This window comes from Equus quagga, chromosome 1 (assembly GCF_021613505.1).
Source record: "Equus quagga isolate Etosha38 chromosome 1, UCLA_HA_Equagga_1.0, whole genome shotgun sequence".
NCBI classification, from domain to species: Eukaryota; Metazoa; Chordata; class Mammalia; order Perissodactyla; family Equidae; genus Equus; species Equus quagga.
The window spans coordinates 46,534,428-46,556,463 of NC_060267.1; the positions used below are offsets into that span (position 1 = coordinate 46,534,428).

Sequence of the window (22,036 nt, forward strand, 5' to 3'; positions counted from 1 at the left end):
CAGCAAAATTCAAGTGAAGCGGAATACATTTAGAAACTGAATGTGCTTTAGTTTAAAATGTATTACTTGAGCAAATTATTTATAGATGATTGCAAACTCATCAAGAGGTAACTACTAAAGAGACTTAGCTTTTAGCATAAATAAAATGCCTTTAATGAAAAAAAAGAGTAAATAAATAAACCTCTTTATGAACAAATTCTTATTTCTAAAGAGAGGGCCTTAGGAGTCAATGGACCAAATAGGAGTAAGCCCCTATATCTTACATATCATCCTGGGTGATGATGAAATTCTGAGGCACAGAGTCCCATTTGTAACAATACAAGCAGAGTAAAAGGATTGCTGAAAAATATTGAGCCATGGAATAAGACGGTGTTAGTGTGATTGATGTATTCTATTTTGTTTACACTACTGTTACACTCCTAATTGTTAGACTACTTATGCTAACAACTTATACTAACAACTTTTATTTTTAGCACTACTTGTTAACAATTCAAAAAATAAGAAAGTTTTCTTTCAGAGCTTGGTATTCTTAGCATTTTATTCCATTTCCCCTTAGAACATGACTTATAGAAGAACCAAAGTTTCCTATCACTGAAACGAGTGAGGAAACAAATATTCAAGATTAAGAATTCAACAGACAGACTTGATAACCAATTAGACACAGTAAAGACAGAATTAGTGAATTGGAAAATTACTATCCAGGATGAAATATGAAAAGACAAAGAGATATAAAACACGGGCTAGAGGGTGAGAGACGTGAAGGTTATGGTCAGAAAGTTTAACATACTTCTGGATTTCTGGAAATAGAAGAAAGAAAATGGGGTTGAAGCAATATTGCTGAGATTTCCCCTAAAAGTGATACAATGTATCAGCTATTAACTGAAGAAACCATCAAACCTCAGAGAAGATAACTAAGGAACTTTAAATATAAACATTACAGGAAACCAAAGTCCAAGGGAAAAATCTCCTAAGTGGCCAGAGAAAAAAAGGCACAATATATTAAAAGGATCAGGTGTTTGAAAGACAGCTAATTTCAGACAACAAATGGAAGTCAGAACTACAAGGAATAATATCTTCCGTGTGTTTCAAAAGAAGAGCAGATTTTTCATAGCCAGCAATTCAATAATATATTTCTCATATAGAAGAAATATTGTTTCAAATACAAAGTTGAAGATTCAAGAATGACTGAAAATTAATGTAAATGGTAAATATGTGTATAAACCTCAATGAATGTTAACTGTCTAAAACAACCATGTTTTGTGGGGTTAAAATATATAATGAATAAAATGTATGAGAATAACAACATAGAGACTGAGAGCAAATGTGAAAAGGGTAAATTTAGTTGAATTGCATTTTGAACTTTTCATTTTCTGTGAGGAGAGTCAGAGTATCATATTCAAGGACCCTGCAATTCTACTGTAATTGTATACCAAGATCAGAGCATCAAATAGTATGCAAAAGAATGCCCATAGGATCATTATTTTAAATAGCTCAAAAAAGAAACAGTATGGTTAATGGATGTTAACCAGACTTGTTGTGGTAATTATTTGCAATATATACAAATATTGAAACATTTTATTGTATACCTGAAGCTAATATAATGTCATATGTCAATTATACCTCAACAAAAAAAAATCTAATGAAGATAAAAAATAGAAAAGCCACAAATACCTGTCAACTAAAAATCTACAAATAAACAAATATTTTAGTGAACTCATTCAATGGACTAAGACAGAGGAATGAAAAGGAATGAACCACATGTACATGCAACAATGTGCATAAATTTGAGAAACATAATGTTCAATAAAAAAGAAGCCACAAAAAATAATGTAATTATAAGATTTTATTTACAAAAGTTCAAAAAGCAGACAAAATAAAGCTACAGAGTTGAGAGTTGCATTTTTAGGTGGTCAGGTATAAAGAAGATGAAGGAAATGATCATCACAAAGTATGGATATTGGTCACTCTGGAGAAGCTGAGACAGGTGTAGTGATTGGAAAGTGTATGGAAGAGACACGGGCTGTTGGTAATGTGCCATTTCTTGACCTGCATGGTGCTTGCATGGGTGTTTGCTTTGTGATAAATAATTGCACTTCACATTTTGTTTAGGCTATTTCATGTGTGCATTATAATTTTTAATAAAAAATTCTCAATTAGGAGAAATTTCCCATAAAATTCAATCATTATTATGTTCATTATATACCTCAGGGGAAAATCTACCATCTGTCTGATACTCAAGTCTAAGAGAATTAAAGTGGGAACTTTCTTATTTTAGTTGCAATATGCAGAAATTTGAGCTGATCATATCTGCAGCTGTCAAGAGCTTTACAAAAGCTTGCTTTGACCCTTAATTGTCTACATCCCATGACAAAACTTTGATATACTCCATTGTTCCACCACATGCCCAGTTGGGTGAGCAGTGCAGGATAGGTTGCCCAGAGACCGAAGAAAAGACCTGGAGTCAGCGAACGAGACATATAGGTTTATTGGGAGTTACTTACAGGAAAGGTCCAGTGGCAGCCAGCTGGACCACAACATGCACCTGCCACTGCCCCCTGAGAGAAGCTTGCTTAAGTAGGCAGAGGACAAAGGCTGCATGCTGGTCAAGGGGGACCGTCCCTGTATGACCTGCATTCCAAGACCAGAGCACCGCTTCCCCACCACCCCAGGGCTTCCGTGTTCCCCCAGACCATGAGGGTCTTGGAGCTAACTCTCCCATGAGAAAGCAGCTGGGTTGGCCAAGCCCAGGACTGTTATCATCCTGAGTGCTGGCTCATAGGCCAGACAAGGAGCCTCAAGGACACATGGTTTTTAAAGGGGCACACCTGTTAATGTCCCTACATCCATCTATTTTTCCACCAGCTCCTGAATTACTGATACACCAAAGGTAAATGGGTGAACATATTTTCCACAGTTAGGTTAGCACAGTACCTGTATTAGTTTGCTTTTGCTGAAAAAGGAACCACTCCAAAACTTCACTGTCAAATTATATAGATATTTATATCTCACATGTCTGTACAATTCAGTTTTTCTGGCTGGACTTTCTTGGATGGCTCTAATGATTTTAAATGGGCTCGGCCATCTCTGGGAGCCAATTATGGTTTGGCTGATTGGAAATTTAAGCTGGATCTTGCTGGGACAACTTAACTCCATGAGTCTCTGATTCTCCTCTTGGGAGCAGTGCACTAGCCTGGGCAAGTTCTGGTGGTGATTGTAGAAGCACAAGACTGGGCCAGCCCCAAGAGGAAGTCATTTCAAACCTCCACTTATGTCAAGTCTGATAATTCCCCATTTTTCAAAGCAAGTTTACATGACTGAGTTCAGAGTGAAAGACAAGATAGTCACCCTGGCCATGGTGGAGGATACAGCAATATTGCATGTCAAAGGGTATAGATACAGTAGGGGCTAAAGAATTGCAAGAAATAGCAGGAGTTGCAGGGAAAAGAATTACAGGACTACCCCAGTCCTCCTTCTTGACTATAATTATTCATTTTCCTCTTGAATATAAATATACTAATTCCATTTGAGCATTCACCAATTCAATTAATCATTCAATTATAACATTAGGCTTGAATTCCAGGATCTTCTGATCTACCTCTTGTTTGGTTATGGCTCCTTTTTATCTAGAAAAAAGGAATTCAAAAGACAATTTATCCATATGCCAAAGATAAAGTGCACAGGGATGAAATAGGGCAGGATAACTATAACAAACTGTCCCATTCAAAGAGGGGAACAATAGAAACATACAGCAATTCTGGCTCATGGGAATTCTCAACTCACACATGGAAAACATTTTCGTGTCCCTCTCCTTTGCAGTAGAGCCTGTTTCTTGATTAGGCCCCTTTGGTGCTTTCCAGTCCATTGTTCTCTACGGCTTTTGGCTTTGCCCTCTGGGATGTCCTTTTTTCTCCATCACTATTTTTCAATAGTTTTGAAGAGGGAAATGGAAAATATGCCCTTTGAGTAATGTTTTCACCTGTTTCTTGATGCAGAAGGTTGGAGTCCAGATACTTTTTTACATTTTAGAGAGTCTCAGTCCATACTGGCAGCAATTTTACAATAGAGCTGACTCAAACACGTTCTTCATTTTCTATGTATTTGATTATAATATATTCCATGAATCAAAAGTCACATTCAAACTTTTTGTCAGCACTTACTTCTCTCCATATAGATTAACTGCACCACTTTAGGCATACTAGATTGCTGCTGGAAACACTCTTAATATCCAGCAAATCCCACAATACTTGGGCTCTCTCTGTCTTCTCTAAATCCTCCCTGCAAACTGGATAGTTCCTTTGGAATTCATCTCTTTCTTTTAGTACCATAACTATATGACTAAAAGCAATCATTTAATGTTTTCAACATTTTGCCTCATGATGTCTTCACCCAAATACAAAAGTTCATTTCACTCTTTTTCTGTCTTCCAAGTTGTCTTGAAAGAAGAATTACAAATATTTCACAAGGTCCCAACATGTGCCACTACTTTTACAACCTTCTCTATCTGTTTTTCCAAAATTAATGATACGTATTTAGGCTCTTGTTGCCATTATGGCCCACTTCAAATACCCATTTTTGTACCAGTTAGCTTTCACTGTGTTAACAACCACAAAACTCAGTGATGGACAGCAATAAGTATTTATTTTTTATATATCCCTGGAGACCAATGATGTAGGCTGGAATTTCCTAGACATCACTGCTGTTTTCAGATGATCAGTTATGTGTCTGGAGCTCAATTGGAGGTGAGTTGATCAAAGCTGGACCTGATGGAGCCACTTGGATCCTCATATCTCTCATCCATCTACCTGGACCAGTTCACTAGTCTGGACATAGTAACAGTTGAATATGTATAATGGTGAATGACGCCCAGTATGCAAGCCCCAGTGATTTAAGCCCCAGTGATGCAAGACACTGCTTGCAAAATGTCTGCTAACGTCTATTTAGCCAAAGCAAGTCACATGGCTGAGCATAGAGTCAAGGAATGGAAGAGATCCTCCCTCTCTGGTACAGGCTGATGAATTGGGATCTATGTAAGGAAGCCACCAAGGTATCTCCTACACTGTAAGCAAGATTTGTATCCTTTTATACACCCTAGTCTCTATTATCTACTCTTAACTGGAATTCTCCATCTATGGTAAGATCTTAAAGATTTATGATGGCTCCATTTTGCTTTATAATACAGAGATGATTATTACTGCCTTCTTTCCAGAATTCTGCAAGTTTTGCTTGTTGATGGACATTTCATACAAGTCCCTCCCTTTGTCCAGGTGTATACTTCTCCTCAAAGTTTTCTGCTTATCAATAACTCCATTCTGAATGTGTTGCATTCATCTTTTCTCTGGAATCTTCTTACTGGTGAGTTTTCTTGCTCTTTATTAAAAATACTGGGCAGGTAACCGCAGAATATGCACTTTTTGCTCTTATCCCCCCCGTATTATTTTTCTAAATTTTACCTTTTGAGGACCCTTGATATAGTAAGTCATATGGTGTAAATATGTTTCATTTTTGATGGACGCAACTACTGTTTAAATAAATTCAACTCATTTCCTTGTCATTGACTAGGTAATATGATCCAAACGTACATCCCATCATCAAAAATCGACTCTAAGATTTAATTTAGTCCATTGTCATCTTGCCTGATTCTTCCTCCCTTATCTTCCATATACTTTGTTTTAAGGTCTTAACTTTATATATTTCTATACATTTGGATACCATGTCATTCTTAACTTCTTAGCCACATTCAGGTATATCTTGAATTCAAAAATTAATCCCAGAAATGTCTCCATGTTCTACTCATGCTTTTTGTAGTCACCTTAGCCATAAGAACTCACAGTTTGTAAGTGCCAGAGCCAGAAATGAGATTGAGGGTTTTCTTCTATTTAGGCTGGCCTATAAACCCAGAACTGTCTTATTTCCAAAATCTGTGTGCTTTTTATGATTCAACATTAGCTGTAAATTGAGATAAAAGTGATTCTTTAACAAGAACCAAAATTGGGCAAATGATTCCCAAGTCTCTCTCACAACATCATCACATCTGTTCAAATGGAACAACAGGCTGTGGATTTTCTCATATTAGAGATATTTTAGTTTTAGGTCAGAGAAAAGCAACTCAAACAGATTTATGGCTTATACAACTGAAAATTCCAGAGATAGGGCAGCTTCCTGTATGGTTAGATTTAGATGACCATGACAGCTCTAGCCAAGCCCAGAGATAAATCTTGAAAATTGGCATACTTGTCCTCAACCTCTATAGTAATAATAGAATGAATTCTGTCACAGGGTTGCACCTGGCTATGAGCCCAGTAGTCATCTCGTGTAGGTAGATTCCCTATCGATGGCCTTATTCTTTATTACATTGAATAGCCTTCCCTCCTGTGGTGGGTAAAATAATGACCCCTCAACAATGTCCATATTCTAATCCCTGGAACCTGTGAATCATATTATGTTGCAAGGAAAAGGGGAATTATGGGATGCAGATGGAATTAAGTTTGCTAATCAGCTGACCTTGAAATGTGGAGATTACCCTGGATTGCCATGGAGCGGCCCCTGGAATTACGAGTCCTTTTAAGTGGAAGATAGAGACAGGAGATTCCCAATGAGAGAAGGAGATGGGAAGACGGAAGCAGAGAGTAAAGGATCATGGTTGCTGGCTTTGAAGAAGAAAAGGGACCTTAGGCTAAAGAATGCAAGCAGCCTCTAGAGGCTGGATAAAGCAAGCAATTGGTTCTCCCCTAAAACCTCCAGGAAGAAGCGTCTCTGTCAACGCATTGATTTTATTCCACCGTAGTTTTAGATCAGTGAGATCCATTTAAGGCTTCTGCCCACCAGAATTATATGATAACAAATTTGTATTGTTGAAGCTACTAAATTTGTGATCATTTGTTATAACAGTGCTAGGAGACTAATCTACCTCCTTATGCAAAACACACTGAATTTTTCACCACAGATAACTTGTGATAGCTATCTGTTTGGACAATGATATTCATGGCATACCCAAATATTTGATTTCTGGCTTCTTTCTATAACCTGTTTCTGAAAAGGACTGTTTAAATTCCAGAATATTTCCTTTCCATGTACTGCACAAATTGGCAGGTCAGTTTCAGCCTCATGGGGTGCACTTACCATATCCATGAATATCTTTATTTCCAAATGTCATATTGACAATGTGACTGGTACATGAACGTAACTCACAGTTTGATTATACTCTTTAATTTCAAACATCCTATTCCACAATCTCCAATTGCAGTAGTTGTTGTCTCCAATCTCACTAGTTGTGGTCCCACTACCATGCTAGCATCAAGCCAGAACCAAGAGGTTTAGCAACTGGTAACTCAAGACAATTTCTAAGGTATAACAAGCTAGATATGGCTGAGGGTAGATAACCAGCTCTGAAAATTATGAAAGAAAGTATGACTGAGCAAAGGGGTGTGACTCAATTCCAAATACACAGACATTATCCATCCCTTCTGAAAACTAGAAGAATAATGCATTGGGCCATTCAGCATCACAGAATTAATCAACACAAAACTTTCCAACTTCAGATACTCTAAAACTCAGAGATCCATCTACATTTTCGACTGCTTTCTTCTCTTGCCAACCCATGAAAACTCTACCTTCGATTACACTAACCTAAACTGTGTGACAGAAATTTTGGAAATATTAATAACACAGCCACATTAAATACCTGATACTGGGGAAGAAAAGGTCAAGAAAAACCATCATGAGGCCTTTGGTCTGTCTTCAAGAATTTAATAGAAGTCATCAGGAATTACAACTAGGTGAACCAGAAGGTAGGAAGGTGGTGTGGGCAAGAACTACTATTTTAGATGGCTGTGGATTCCATTCTCATCATAGATAATGACATTTAAATAATGTGTCCACAGTCTTTCTCCTAAAACCAACACATCAGCAATGGTAATCCTTCTAAACAAAGGCTCTTCCCTCTGTGCATTGCTCTTAAACTGCTTACCTCTTCCTTCAGTTTTCTTTTCTCTGTTTCATTGTGATTTCTCGTCTTGATATTTTTTTTCTTGACTTAATTGGTTTAGGATCTTCTAGAAAAGACGGGATCATTTTTACAGGTTTCTGCACACTTCTCTGTTTTTCCTTCAAGTGAGAAAATCCATATGTAAACCCATATACCATGAATAATATTAGCAAGGTTTTAACCTCTCTTTAGTGAGTGGAGGTTCAGGAAAGCTGGTATTTTGATCCAAATAAGCTAAGCATTAGGTAAAAAAGAAAACTGTAAATCAGTGCAACTTACTCTTTCTCATATTTGCATGATAATCAAATGGAATTCAGCCTTTCAATCATCATCACTCATAGAATGTCACTGCCTAGGATTAGCAGAACTGTTTGATGGAAGAAAAACTGCTCCACGTCATTACAAATTTTTTGCCCTCAACATGTCCGACCGATTTCTAGATTAAAACCGTATGATAAAGCACTGCATATCTGCCACACCTCATGAGATATGGAACAAAGTGAAGGAAACAATTAACTGTACCCTTGGAGATTAAGATTTTTCTCTCTTTAGGTATTTCAGTTGAATTGGAGAATATGATGCTGACAGTAGAATCAGAAGAATGATAGGAGTTTTTTGGAATTGTTTGATAATACTCATAAATTGCATTTATTGGCTCAAGTATCAGATTTTCTTGGTTTACTTTATCCTAATAAATTTATCTTCAGAATTGGTTTTGTTGAATACTATGTGTAATTTTTTATATCACTTTTGTATCCCAATATTAAATCAGGAAATAAGCCCCACAATTTTCCTTTGTACATGGACTATTCATTTGACTCTCTTGTTTGCCATTTTTTTTGTATATCTGTTAGTGAGCCCATATTATTGTGTATAGTATGAAATAAGAATCTAAATTCATCTTTATAAATGTGAATATCTAATTGTTCCAACTTCATTTGTTAACAAAAGGTCATTTCCCCATTGATTTGCCTTGACACTGTTTTCGAAATCAATTGACTATGAATGAGATTGTTAATTGGGGCTTTCAATTGTGTTTCATCCACATATATTTGTGTCTTCATGAGAGTACCACACTATCTTGATTAATGCAGCCTAGTAGTAAACTTTGACATTAGCACTGTAATCCTTCAACTTTGTTGTTTATTAAAAAATTCTTTTGGCTATTCTTGGTGATTTGCAGGTCCATATATATTTTAGGAATAGTTTTGCTTTCCGCTAATAGAGCCTGCTGGGATTTGATAGGGATGTCACTGACTACATCGACCGTCTCTTTACCTGAAAAGGCTCTCCTCATTCCAGATTTCAGTTCAGTTGGCCCTCCTTCCTTCCACAGCACTCTGGTTAATTTAAAATACAATTTTAGCAATTTATTCTCTGTATCCCTGTTGTTGTAGGAGGAAATTTTGCCTTTTTCAACCTGCTACATTGTACTTCTAAGTGGGAGTTCTCAGGTTAATTCTGAATTATCAAATACCACAGGATCCAATGAGTAGGTAACAAGCCTCCCTGCCCGCTCTGTAGCAGACAGGTGAAAGGGAACGTGCTTTACACAGACAGGATGCTCACTCCTCACAAAGACCACTGGATGAGGATACCACTATTATCTTAGTTTTCCTGGTGATTATATTGAGGCAGAGAGTAGTTTTAAAACAGAGTCCAAGATCACAGAATTATGAAGCCGAGAATTTGGGTATTCAGCCCAGCAGTCTGGCTCCAAGATCATCTGCTAAAACCAATTATAAGTACTGTAAAATCTGAAAGTGCATAAAATCTAAGAGTATAGATTGATTATCACATCTATTAATCTTAAAAAATACTGAATAGTCAGAAACGATTTAAAGAGAAAAAATGATATTCATACATGGAAAACTATGGAATCTACAATGGAAAACATGTTCTTATGAAGTGCCCAAGGGATATTTACAAAATCCTTGAATATTTAATTAAATATTAATATTTAATATTAAATAGACTCAAAAGAGAAACTTTATCAAAGATCAAAGTATGAGAAATATGTTTGATAGCTATTAATAACAGGTTGAAAATCCTGCGTGGGAGAAACGGGGGATTTAAACCTAGATGACCTCCTGACTCTGATTTTACATTTTGGAAATTATAGGACAATAATTCCACCCATGAGATTTATGTGTGAATCTATGTGTGTGTGTGTGTTTATGATGAGCTTGTAAATAGAAACTTTTTATATAAGTATTGGTTTTCAGCAACCAGCATTGAGGGTGTATTGGTCTTCCTGGGGTTCCCAAGAAAATCCTGGATGCTTTTGATAGGAAAACCTTGAATTCTTTCTCCATAAATCTGGTATTAAAAATAAATAAATAAGGCCAGCCCTGGTGGCCTACTGGCTAAGTTTAGTGCATTCTGCTTCAGTGTGCCACGTTCAGTTCCTGGTTGTAGACCTACGCTACTCGTTGGTGGCCATGCTGTGGCTTCAGCTCACATTCAAAATAGAGGAAGATTGGCAACGGATGTTAGCTCCGCGCAAATATTCCTTGGCAAAAAAATAAATAAATAGATAAATAAATAAATAAATCCATAGTGATGATGATCCCAGTTATAAGCAAGCTCCCTCTGGTAGTTTAGACATTCAATGTATGTTCTGTTTACCGGATTTTTAAATTTTGCTAACAAGTAATGTTGATGAATAAAAATTATGGAGATGTTAAACAAAAGAGAAAATTGCAAAACAATGTCCTTATTTGCATACTAGCAAATGAGAATTCATCTTGTACTTCGGCGTCAGTTACAAAATAATCCAGCCTACAGCAAGGACACACAGTATGTAAATAATAGGTCAATCTGAGCTGTTTTCAGAGTAACAAGGTGGTTCCTAAAGACAGTATTTAGCTCTTCTGTTAGCATACCTTATTGCTTTCCTGCTTGACATTGGGCACAGATTTTAAAAGAAACAAGTGAAACCAGCAGAGTTAGCCATTGATGATTAAGTAGCTAGGAACTAAAGGTTTTTTTCCTTTTTGCAATTACTGATTATAGCTTTTAGCTGTTTAACCCACCCATTGTCAACTGTGCTGTTTAGGCAATATGCTATCTGACTCCCACTAGGCTCCTATAGATTACATCTTTCTGGAGCCTGGGTCACCATGGTATTGGGTATGTAAGCTGTTTTTCAGGAATTAGAACTCCTTGTCTGCATCAGGCTGGTTGAGACCACCAGCTCATCAACTGGGCCCATGTAGATGTCCAATAGGTGACCTTTTGACATCAAGAGGCTAAAAACTCCACCCTCAGATCATGCTAATGCCACCATCTTGTGGACATGGGTCCTATGAAGAGGCATGAAATCTGACTATGCTTGTGCAGATCATCAATTACCTCACCTCCAATCACCTCTCTCTACATTTCAGACTACCTTGCTCCCTATCCCATAAATATCTCTGAGTCCCTATTTTTGGGGAAGCATATTTGAGGCTCATGCTCTTGCTTCCTTGCATGGCTGCCTTGTGAATAAACTCTCTCCCTGCTACAATATCGTCGTCTTGGTGTTTGGGTTTCTGGGTGGCGGGCAATAACAAACCTGGCTCAGTAAAACAAGAACTTTACTAAGCATTCAGAAATAAGCTGCACATAGAAGTTAAGGTCAGAATATGAAAGGAATCAAGACCAATGATATTAGACTTGGATTTTTTTTTTCTTCCTAGACATGAGAAGTTTACTACAAAGTATTTTTTTAATCCTAATAATTACAGAATTTATTCTGGGAAATTTGCCAGTGGCTTCATAGCACTGGTGAACTGCACTGGCTGAGTCAAGAGATGAAAGACGTCCTTAGCTGATCAAATTCTCACTGCTCTTGTGGTCTTGAGAATTGGTTTGCTCTGGGTAATATCAATAAATTGGTATACAACTGTACTTACTCCAGTTTTATATTTTAGAAGTAAGAATTATTGTTTATATTGCCTACACAGTAAGCAGCCATTTTAGCATGTGGCTTGCTACTAGGCTCAGCATATTTTATTTGCTCAAGATAGCTTGAGAGTTAAAATTTTATTTCTCAGAATACTGTTGGGGAGTTTGGTCTTTTTCATTTCTTATCTTGCAGTGCTATTCATAGATGAGAATATGCAGACTAATGCATATGAAGGAAACATCACTGGGAAGACCAAATAGAGGGATTTTGTAGGCCTTTCAAATATGACTCTACTCACGCTAGTAAACTTGATACCCTTTACTATGTCCCTGACATCTTTTCTGCTGTTAATCATTTCCCTCAATGGCAAAGGATCCCAAGATGCCAGGACCAAGGTCCACATAAGAGCCATGCAAACTGTGGTCTCCTTTCTCTTGCTATATGCCAGTTACTTCCTGGCTCTAGTTATTTCAGTTTGGAACCTAACAGGTGCCAGAATGAACCAGTTTTTATGCTTTGCCAAGCTCTTAGAATGCTGTATCCTTGAAGCTACTTATTTATACTGATTTGGGGAAACAAAAGTTAAGACAGGCCCTGAAAAATATGAGATGGATTATAAGATTACCATATCATTAATCAGTATTTTTGATATAAGGAAACTATTCTTACTAAATATCGCAAGAAATTCATCAGGATTAGGAAGCAATATGTATTTTATATAATATTCTTTATCATCTTCCAATAGAAGAATTTATGAGCTATCCTTATGTGTTTTAAAGAACAGACAATTTATCTCAGGAAATCAATGCCTTTTCATTGTAATTAGGACCAAATATAAGTACCAAAGTGAGTTTAGATTTTATAGTTTGCACCTCCAATATTTCAGATGGTCATGATTTTCAATTCTAAATCATACACGAGGATGTATGTTTGGGATAGATATTATTCCACCATGAATTCTTACTTCATGGTTAATGGAGAGCAATGAGAACTGTTGTTACAAAAAGATGCACACAATAATATTAAAGAATGGCAAACGTATTTAGAGTACGTTTTATATATGTGTGCAATAAACATCACTGAGTAATATTAGATTTAATACAATTAGGTGAAAAATCTAGAAAAGATTAGGTTGTACAACAGGGATGAAGAAGAAAGAAAAATGATCATGACTTGTTTTCAATGCTGCACGTTTTTATATGCAGTTTGTAAAATCATTCTTTACAGTTTTTGAATTAAGAAGACCTTTTTAGAAGTTGAGATCTGATGTCAAATTATTCAGTTTTCCCCTAAACCACATTTGGCTCTAAAATACCAGTCATCTCCACCATCTTGCTACCTAAAAATTCTTTCAGACTTCAAATATGAACCCTCAAATCTTCCCTATTTTAAAAATATGTTCATGATAACAATAATAGCAAATTATGGTACATAATTCAATGACCTCTATGTATATATTAAAATGGTATGTAGGATGTGTGTGTAATAATAGCAAGGAATATATTCAAGATCTGTTCTTTTATAATCTTGTAGAAAATGATGAAATAGTAAGTGTATTAATATATTTTTGATAGCTAGTTCTATTATAAGAAAGAAAAGTATAACCTTCTTCAGCAACTGAATTTACACGTCTCTATTAATTCTTGTATTATGAAATTTTAACATTTTATAAATCCTAAGATAAATCATTTCCACATCTGATTTGCTCCTTTTTTTGGTCATATGTCTGCCCCAGTAGAATATAAGAAGCATAATGTGAGGAGCTTGTCTATTCTTGTTTTCTGCTGATTCCCCTGGACACAGATGCAGCCCATAAAATAGTTGGCCCAAATGATATTCTAATGGCTAAGTAAATGGATGAATAAACCATATTAGGAGTGGAAATCCAATGAAAATGAAACCCCTGACAAAGTCTGCAGGTTGCATGGATTGCCTGGCTTTGTTTCTTCACCGTTCAAATGCATCTAAACAAATCCGCACACTCTCAGTTCCAATTCTGTGTTAGACCGGACAGACAAAATGCTGTCACCAATAGGCTCCACAACATAGAGTGACTCAAACACAAAGTACATTTATGATTGCTCTTTTGTCAGTACTGCTGTGTCTGAGGAGCCTTGTCTATGCAGTTATCCAGGGAATCAGTCTAATCTAGATTATGCCATCTTTAACAGGTGGCTTCCAAGGTTGCCTTGGAGTCATCTCCATTCCAGATAGCCAGGAAGAGAAAAGCACATGGAGGAGTGTGCATGGGAGAGTTTTTGGGACGTGACTGTAAATTTTACACATAATTTTCACTCACATGACATTGTTCAGATTTCAGCCACATTGCCACAACCATCTGTAAGGGATGCTGGGAAATATAGTCTCTGTATAGCCCAGAAAGAAGAGGAGAACGTGGAAGTTAGGACTTGGAAATTTAGAGCACTTAGAAATAATTCAGTTGAAATAGCCAGTAAGTTATTGTAAAAGAAAATAAGTCCCTCCATTTAGAAGCAAGATGTAGCTTGTTCATGTCACTTTGAAAATTGGTACATGTCCTTGCATAAGTCTTGAATATCAGTTCGTTTTTCTATTTTCTCATGAATTCTAAAGAATTTAAGTTCAAACTAAATGTTTCTATCTTCCTAAAAACATAATTGATTCTCCACTATGGCATTTGTATCTTCCTCATGAATATTCCCAGTATATATTGCTTATAACTTCTGATTTAGCTCCTACAATATTATTTATTAATTATTTACAGTTATTAATCTAAGACTTGGATGTGTTTTTCGAACTATAAATTGCATCAAATTGTTTTTATAAATCATATTGAATCAACAAAAATGTTTGAGAGGTAAAAGGATCTTACTTATGAATAACAAATAATGACTGAATTATTAATTTACAAAACATTTTAATTAGTCATACAATTGATTTTCAAACCATTTTTTTTTACCAACAATGACTGTTCAATATCTAAAATATTTGCATTCAAATGTATGGCTTAGGGGAGATAAAGTACAAATTTGTGGAAAATAATCTCGCTCATATTTTCATGTTTACTTACTTGACTTTATCCTTTTAGTCATTAGCACAAATGGAAATTTGTAGGTGATGCCAAGTATAAGAGAACATCATTAGCATTAACTCTGGAAATTGTACAGTAACAGATCGTAAGTAATAAAAAAGGTGTTCATGAAGCTTTGTAACTCTTAATAGGACTGTTTGGTTTATTACTGGAATTACAAAATAAATAGAACGAACTATTCTTTCATGAAGATCTCTGAAACTATATTACATCAGAATTTTGGCTGCACATCCTGGAATTATGATGAAATCATTCATAAAATGCATTATAAATGGATGTCAATCTGCAACTGTTTAGCTCTAAAGCTGTCAGTGAGGCACCACATTGGAAATATTTTCCTAGAAATGTCAGTTGGAATGAAGGTCTACTTTCTGATGTGGCAACAGGAGAACTCATTTTAGGAATGCTGGGAAATGGGTTCATTGGAGTGATAAACACTAGCAGATGGGTCAAGAATGGGAAAGTCTCATCAGCTGACTTCAACCTTACTAGCTTGGCTCTGGCTAGAATCATTCAACTGTGGTTAACACTATTTGATTCAGTTATAATGGGGCTCTCTCCACATCTGTATGCCACCAATAAACTAACAAAAGTGGTTAGTATTCTTTAGGCACTAACTCATCACTTAACTACCTGGTTTACCACCTGCCTAAGCATTTTCTGCTTCCTTAAGATAACCAGTTTCTCCCACTTCTTTTTCATCCCGCTGAAGTGCAGAGTGAACTGAGTGGTTTTTGTGCTTTTCCTGGGATCTTTCTTCTTGTTGTCTGTTACCTCTTAATGCAGGATCAGGATGCTCTTAATGAGTGGTGGATGAACACCTGTAGAGTATATGAAAGAAACATGACTTTGTATTTAGATGTAAATAAAATTTTCTATCTTAAAAACCATCTTCTTCTTAATTTGACCTATGTTATCACCTTGCTTCTGTCCCTGATCTCTTTGTTGGTTTTATTTCTGTCCTTGGTGAGACCCACCAAGAATTTATAGCTCAGCCTGATGGACATGAGGGACTCCAGAACAGAGGCCCATAAAAGACCATGAAAATGGTGACAACCTTCTTCCTCCTGTTCATCATTTACTTTATTTCCACTCTAATAGCAAGCTGTATTTTCCTTAAGGTACAGAAGTATTAGGTTATGATGTTTGTCATGGTGATTTCAACCATCTTTCTCTTGGGCCACTCATTTATTGTAATTTTGGGAAATAGCAAGGTAAGACAGATAACGTGAGACTGCTGTGGTGTCTAAAATTCTCTCTCGAGAAATGGAAAACTTTCAGCTTCATAGACAGAATCTAAAAGGACGTCCCATCATCCGTGGGAAAATAACTTAATAGAAGACATTGTAGGTTCATTTTCAATTTTAATATTCCTTTCACCGGATTCTTTAAAGTATTGTTAAACAGCACAGCAATTTCTCTTACAACTTCTGTTAACTAATCATATTTTCTCAAAGTGATCTTACTTTGAGCAAAGGAAATGTATCTGCTATAATAACACGTTGATAACAAATGAGTATTTGAGACTAAGAGGAAAGATGATAAAAATATATAGTGTCTATATATAGAAGTCACATCAATTTTATATTTTATAAAATATAGTGAAAATATATAGTGATTTAATAAATGTTTATATAATACAATGCAATATGAAGAAACGTATACAAAATCATAGTTATACAAAGGAAAAAGAGTAACTTTTAATGAATTCAAACTAACAAATTTGGAATTAGAATAGGAAAAGGATTATAAAATGTCAAGTGTAGTAGTGTTTTATATTAATATAAAAGTGTAAAAATTAGTGTGATATTAAAAATTTTGGAAAGAATATGAAGCAATGGGAATTTTTGTATACTACTCCTAAGAATAAAAATTGTTATAACTGCTTTGACCAACAATATGGCATATGTGATTAAAGTTAAGTTGCATATTGTAACACCCAGTAATTGGACTCCTACTTTTATACCTTAGAGAATCTTTGGCACATATGCACTAGGATACATATACAGGAATATGCATATCACTCAATAACTAGAATTGAGATGCCACCCAAAGTCCTATCACTGATAAAAGGGATATAATAGAATATTGATATAAGAGAAAACTATACAGTAGTGAAAATGAACAAATTAGAGCTCCATGTTTACAATAGAATTTGTGTAACAAAGAAAATCAACAAATTAGAGCTACATAGATAACGCACACAGGAAATTGAAAGGAAGTATCAAAATATAAATTAAAATATTCAGTATATTCCAAGTTATATAAAGTTAAAAAAATAAGTGAACTATATAGTTTTAAAATTTATTATGTTTGTGGCAAAACTCTAAAGCGACAGAAATTAATGTTTGTTGTAATAATTGGGATAGTAAGGAGGGAGGAAAGCAAAAGAAAATGGTATTAATAGAAGGAATACTGTGCAGTTTCTTGAAATCTGACAAAATTCTATATTTTGACTAAAGAGTAACATGGGTATTAGTGTTATAATTATTTCTCTTACTTTGCAGTTATATTTTCTTTTGTCCTATATGAGTGTTATGTTTCAAAATAATGAAAATGTTTAGAAAGCAGAAAACAGAAAGTAAGTTAGTGAATACAAAATTAATTTGGAGACAAATATTCTCATAGAGACCATTGTAATTAGAATTCTGACTGAATAAAGAGGAATATGGGATTATGGGAGTATGGAATCAAAGCTAAAATTAAAAAAAATTAAATGAAAAAAGGAAGAATAAGCAAGAATTATAAATTCATATTCTTAGTGCTAGTCTTAATTTGAAACTTCAAATTTCAAATATGTAGATTTTCCTGAACACATTTTTTTCTAATTTCCAATTTAATTATTTACAGTACATATTCTAAAGTGTCAGAAATTTGTGAATTTCCAATGAATTAAGGCATAGATATCAAATACATAGGACAATTATCTCTAAGCTTATCTTCAAATTGAGTAACAATACTTTTCTTGCTACCATCCAAGGTTTACAATCATAATCACATGCTAAGAACTGACGTGTGTATGCATAATTATGGATGAGCACGTGTGTGTTGAGGCATATATTTTGTTACTGTAAATTCTTTTAGTTCTTTGTTAAAGGGGGAAAAGACATAGATATGAAAAGTTAAATTTGTTAAAGCATAATACATATTCGGTGTGATGTACGGATATGCTTGTGCATATGTAATGCTACTTTGACTGCTGTAATAAAATAACCCAGATATAATCACACCAGCTGGGAATGCAAATAAGCAGGTGAGAAAACATTGCTTGCTCTTGATGCCCTTAAAATATGAAAGAAAGATGATTTACTATATTATTTTACAGAGGATATATGTTCATGTCTATATGAAAATTCAATGAAAGCACAGTGCTGTTTGTTTGCTATAACTTTTCCCATACCTTTAAGAATGTACTAATGGGAAAAATAACAAGTAAAGCCCCTAAATATGCTGATTTTGAGTTACTCTTGATGAAGTAGTAGGTGAAGGTGAGCTTCCAGGCGAAGCCCTGAAGCTAAGAATGATAGGGGTATCATAAGGCCGTTGGGAAGATCAGCAATGTTCTATCACAGTGAGCTTTGTCACTTAGAAAAAACTGGATGAAGTCACATCAATCATTTAGAGTTCTCACATTTAGCTGCCATCATCATCACCATCATCATTATCATCATGTATCTCATTTGATGACATATGTTTGGAATGTTTATATGCATAATTTGGGCAATGTGAAAGTAATTTCCTGAAGATTTTCATATGGGTAACTTAACTTTGTAAACAGCAATGTTCAAGTCAAGCTGAATACATTTAGAAATTGAATTTATTTTACTTTAAAATGTATTACTTGAGCAAAATATTCATACATGATTGAAAATTCATCAGGGGATAACTACAAAAAAGATTTAGCTTTCATTGCAAATAAAATGCCTTTAATAAAAAACATAAAGTAAATAAATCACTTTATGAACAAGCTCTTATTTCTAAAGAGAGAACTTTAGGAGTCAGTGGACCAAATAGTAGTAAGCCCCTGTACCTTTTATATCCTCCTGGGTGGTGATGAAATTCTAAGGCACAGAGCCCCATTTGTGATGACAGAAGCAGAGCAAAAGGGCTACTGAACAATTAAGCCATAAGAGAACAGAGTGTCACTGTGATGGATATATTCTATTTTGCTTATTTGAATGGCATTTGGAAATCAAGTTCCACTCTAAGGGAAAGCTTTCCCTGGAATGAGAGCCTGTGGTGATGACCCCATAAGAGACAAGCTGCCGTCCAAGAAAACTACTTACATAACATTCACTGCCAGTTCTTTTCAACTTGGTGGAGAATGACTAGAACATAATTTTACTCTGTTCTGTGAGAAAAGTTTGGCAACAATGGGAATTGTTACCATTTGCTTGTTAATACTACCAAAAGTTAAAAAGTTTCCTTTCAGAGCTTGATATGAACATTTTATTCCATATCCCCATAGAAGATGGCTTATAGAAGAACAAAAGATTGCTTCTATCACTGAAACAATAAGACTGAGAAAATGAATAATCAAGGTTAAGAATTCAATAGACATGTTTAATAACGAATTAGACACAGTGAAGACAGAATGGGTGAATTGGAAAATAACTACCCAGAATGAAGTATAAAAAGACAAAGAGGTGGACAACACAGGCTAGAGGGTGAGAGACACAAACGTTACAGTCAGAAAGTCTAACATACTTCTGGATTTCTGGAAGTTAGAAGAGAGAAAATGGGGTGGAAACAATATTGCTGAGATTTTTCCAAAAGTGATACAATGTATCAGTCCATTGATTGAAGAAATCATCAAATCTTAGACAAGATAACTAAAACAATTTAACATATAAACATTACAGAAAACCAAAGTGCAAGAGAAAAATCTTATAGGTAGTCAGAGAAAAAATTGCAGATTATATTAAAAGGAGCTGATGTTTCAAACACAGCTGATTTCAACAAAAAATAGAAGCTAGAATTGCATGAAATAATATCTTCAGTGTGTTTCAAAAGAAGAGTAGACTTTTCATAAACAGAAGTTCAAAAAGATATTTTTTCAGATAGAAGAAATATTATTCCAAATACAAAGTTGAAGATTCAAGAATGACTGAAAATTAATGTAAATGGTAAATACATGTGTAGACTTCAATGAATGTTGACTGTCTGAAACAATCATTTTAGGTGGGGTTAAAATATATAATGAATAAAATTTATGAGAAAAGCAACTTATAGACTGAGAGTGAATGTGAAAAGGGTAAATTTAGTTGAATTGCAGTTTGAACTTTTCATTTTCTGTGAGGAGAGTCAGAGTTTCATATTCAAGGACCCTGCTATTCTACTCCTGTTGATATAGCAAGACCAGGGCATCAAATAGTACGTAAAAGAAAGCTCATAGGAACATTATTTACAATAGCTCAGAAAAGAAACAGCCGAGTTAAATTATGTTAAATACACATATTCTTGTGATCAGTTGCAATATATGCAAATACAATATGGATACAATATATACAAATCTAATCGTATTATACATATGAAATTAATGTCATATGTCCGTAAAGCCTCACAAAAAGAAAATCTAATGGAGATTTAAAAAAGGAAATAGCTCAAATATCTGTCAACCAAGATTGAATGAATATTTTTGTAAACTAATTCAATGGACTAATACAGAAAACAAAAAAGAATGAACCACACGTACATGCGACTGTGTGGATAAATTTGAAGAACATAATATTGAATAAAAAGAGAAGTCACACAAAAAAATATTATAGGGTTTTATTTACAAAAGTTCAAAAAGCAGGCAAAACAAAGCTACAGAGTTGAGAGTTGCACATTAAGGTGGTAAAGTATAAGAAAATCAAAGAAGCGACTGTGACAGTGTATGGATATTGGTCACTCAGGAGAAGTGGAGACAGGTGTAGTGATTGGAATGTGGCATGGAGGTGACCTGGGCTGCTGGCAATGTGCCATTTCTTAACCTGCATGGTGGTTACATGCGTATTTGCTTTGTGGTCAATAATTGCACCTCACATTTTTGTTTCCCTATTTCTAAATCTGCATATAATTAAAAAAATCGCAGTTAGGATAAATTTTCCATAAGAATCAATGATTATTGAGTTCATTATACACTTAGGGGGAAAATCCACCGTGTGTGTGGTACTCAAAGTCTAAGAGAGATAAAGTGGGAATTTTTTAATTTTAGTTGCAATATGCAGAAATTTGAGCTGATGGTATCTGCAGTTGTCAGAGCTTTACGAAAGCTCTCTTCAAGCATTATCCACCTCCCACGACAAAACTTTGATATACTCCATCTATTTTCCTCTGGCTCCTGAACTGCTGATACACCAAAGGTAAAGGGTGAACATATTTTCTACATAGTTAGGGTAGCGGAGAACTGGTATTATTTAGCTTTTGCTGAAAAACAAACCACTCAAAAACTTCACTGTTAAATTCCATTAGATATTTATATCTTACATGTTTGCACAATTCAGTTTACCTACACTGGATTGTGTTGGATGGCTCTGATGATGTGAAATGGGCTCAGCAATGTATTGGGGAGGCAATTATCTTTCGCCTGATTGGCATTTTGAGCTGGATCTTGATGGGGCAACTTAACTCCGTGAGTCTCTGATTCTCCTCTTGGGAGCAGTGCACTAGGCTGGGCAAGTTCTCATGGTGGTTGTAGAATAGCAAGACTGGGCCAGCCCCAGGGTGGATGCCATTCCAAACCTCTGCTTATGCCAGATCTACCAGTGTCTCATTTTTCAAAGCAAGTTTACAAGACTAAGGTCAGAGTCAAGGAATAAGGTAATCACCCTGGCCGTCATGGAGGATATAGCAGTATTGTAGGTGAAAGCATAGTGGGGATTAAAGAATTGCAGGGAATTTGAGGAATTGCAGGAAAAAGAATTACAAGACTACCCCAGTCCACCCTCTTCACTACAATTACTAATTTTTCTCCTATATACAAACATACTCATTCCATTTGAGCATCTCCAAAGTCTCAGTCAATTACAGCCTTAGCCTTAAATTTCAGGATCTTCTGATCTACATCTTGCTTGGTTATGTCTCCTTTTCATCTGGAAAACAAGGAATT

At 35.3% G+C, this 22,036-nt stretch overlaps 1 pseudogene; it reads left to right on the forward strand.

The window, feature by feature from the left end:
• Positions 1 to 11,666: 11,666 nt before the first annotated feature.
• On the forward strand, positions 11,667 to 12,420 carry LOC124241750 (taste receptor type 2 member 50-like; annotated as a pseudogene).
• The last annotated feature ends 9,616 nt before the right edge of the window (positions 12,421 to 22,036 follow it).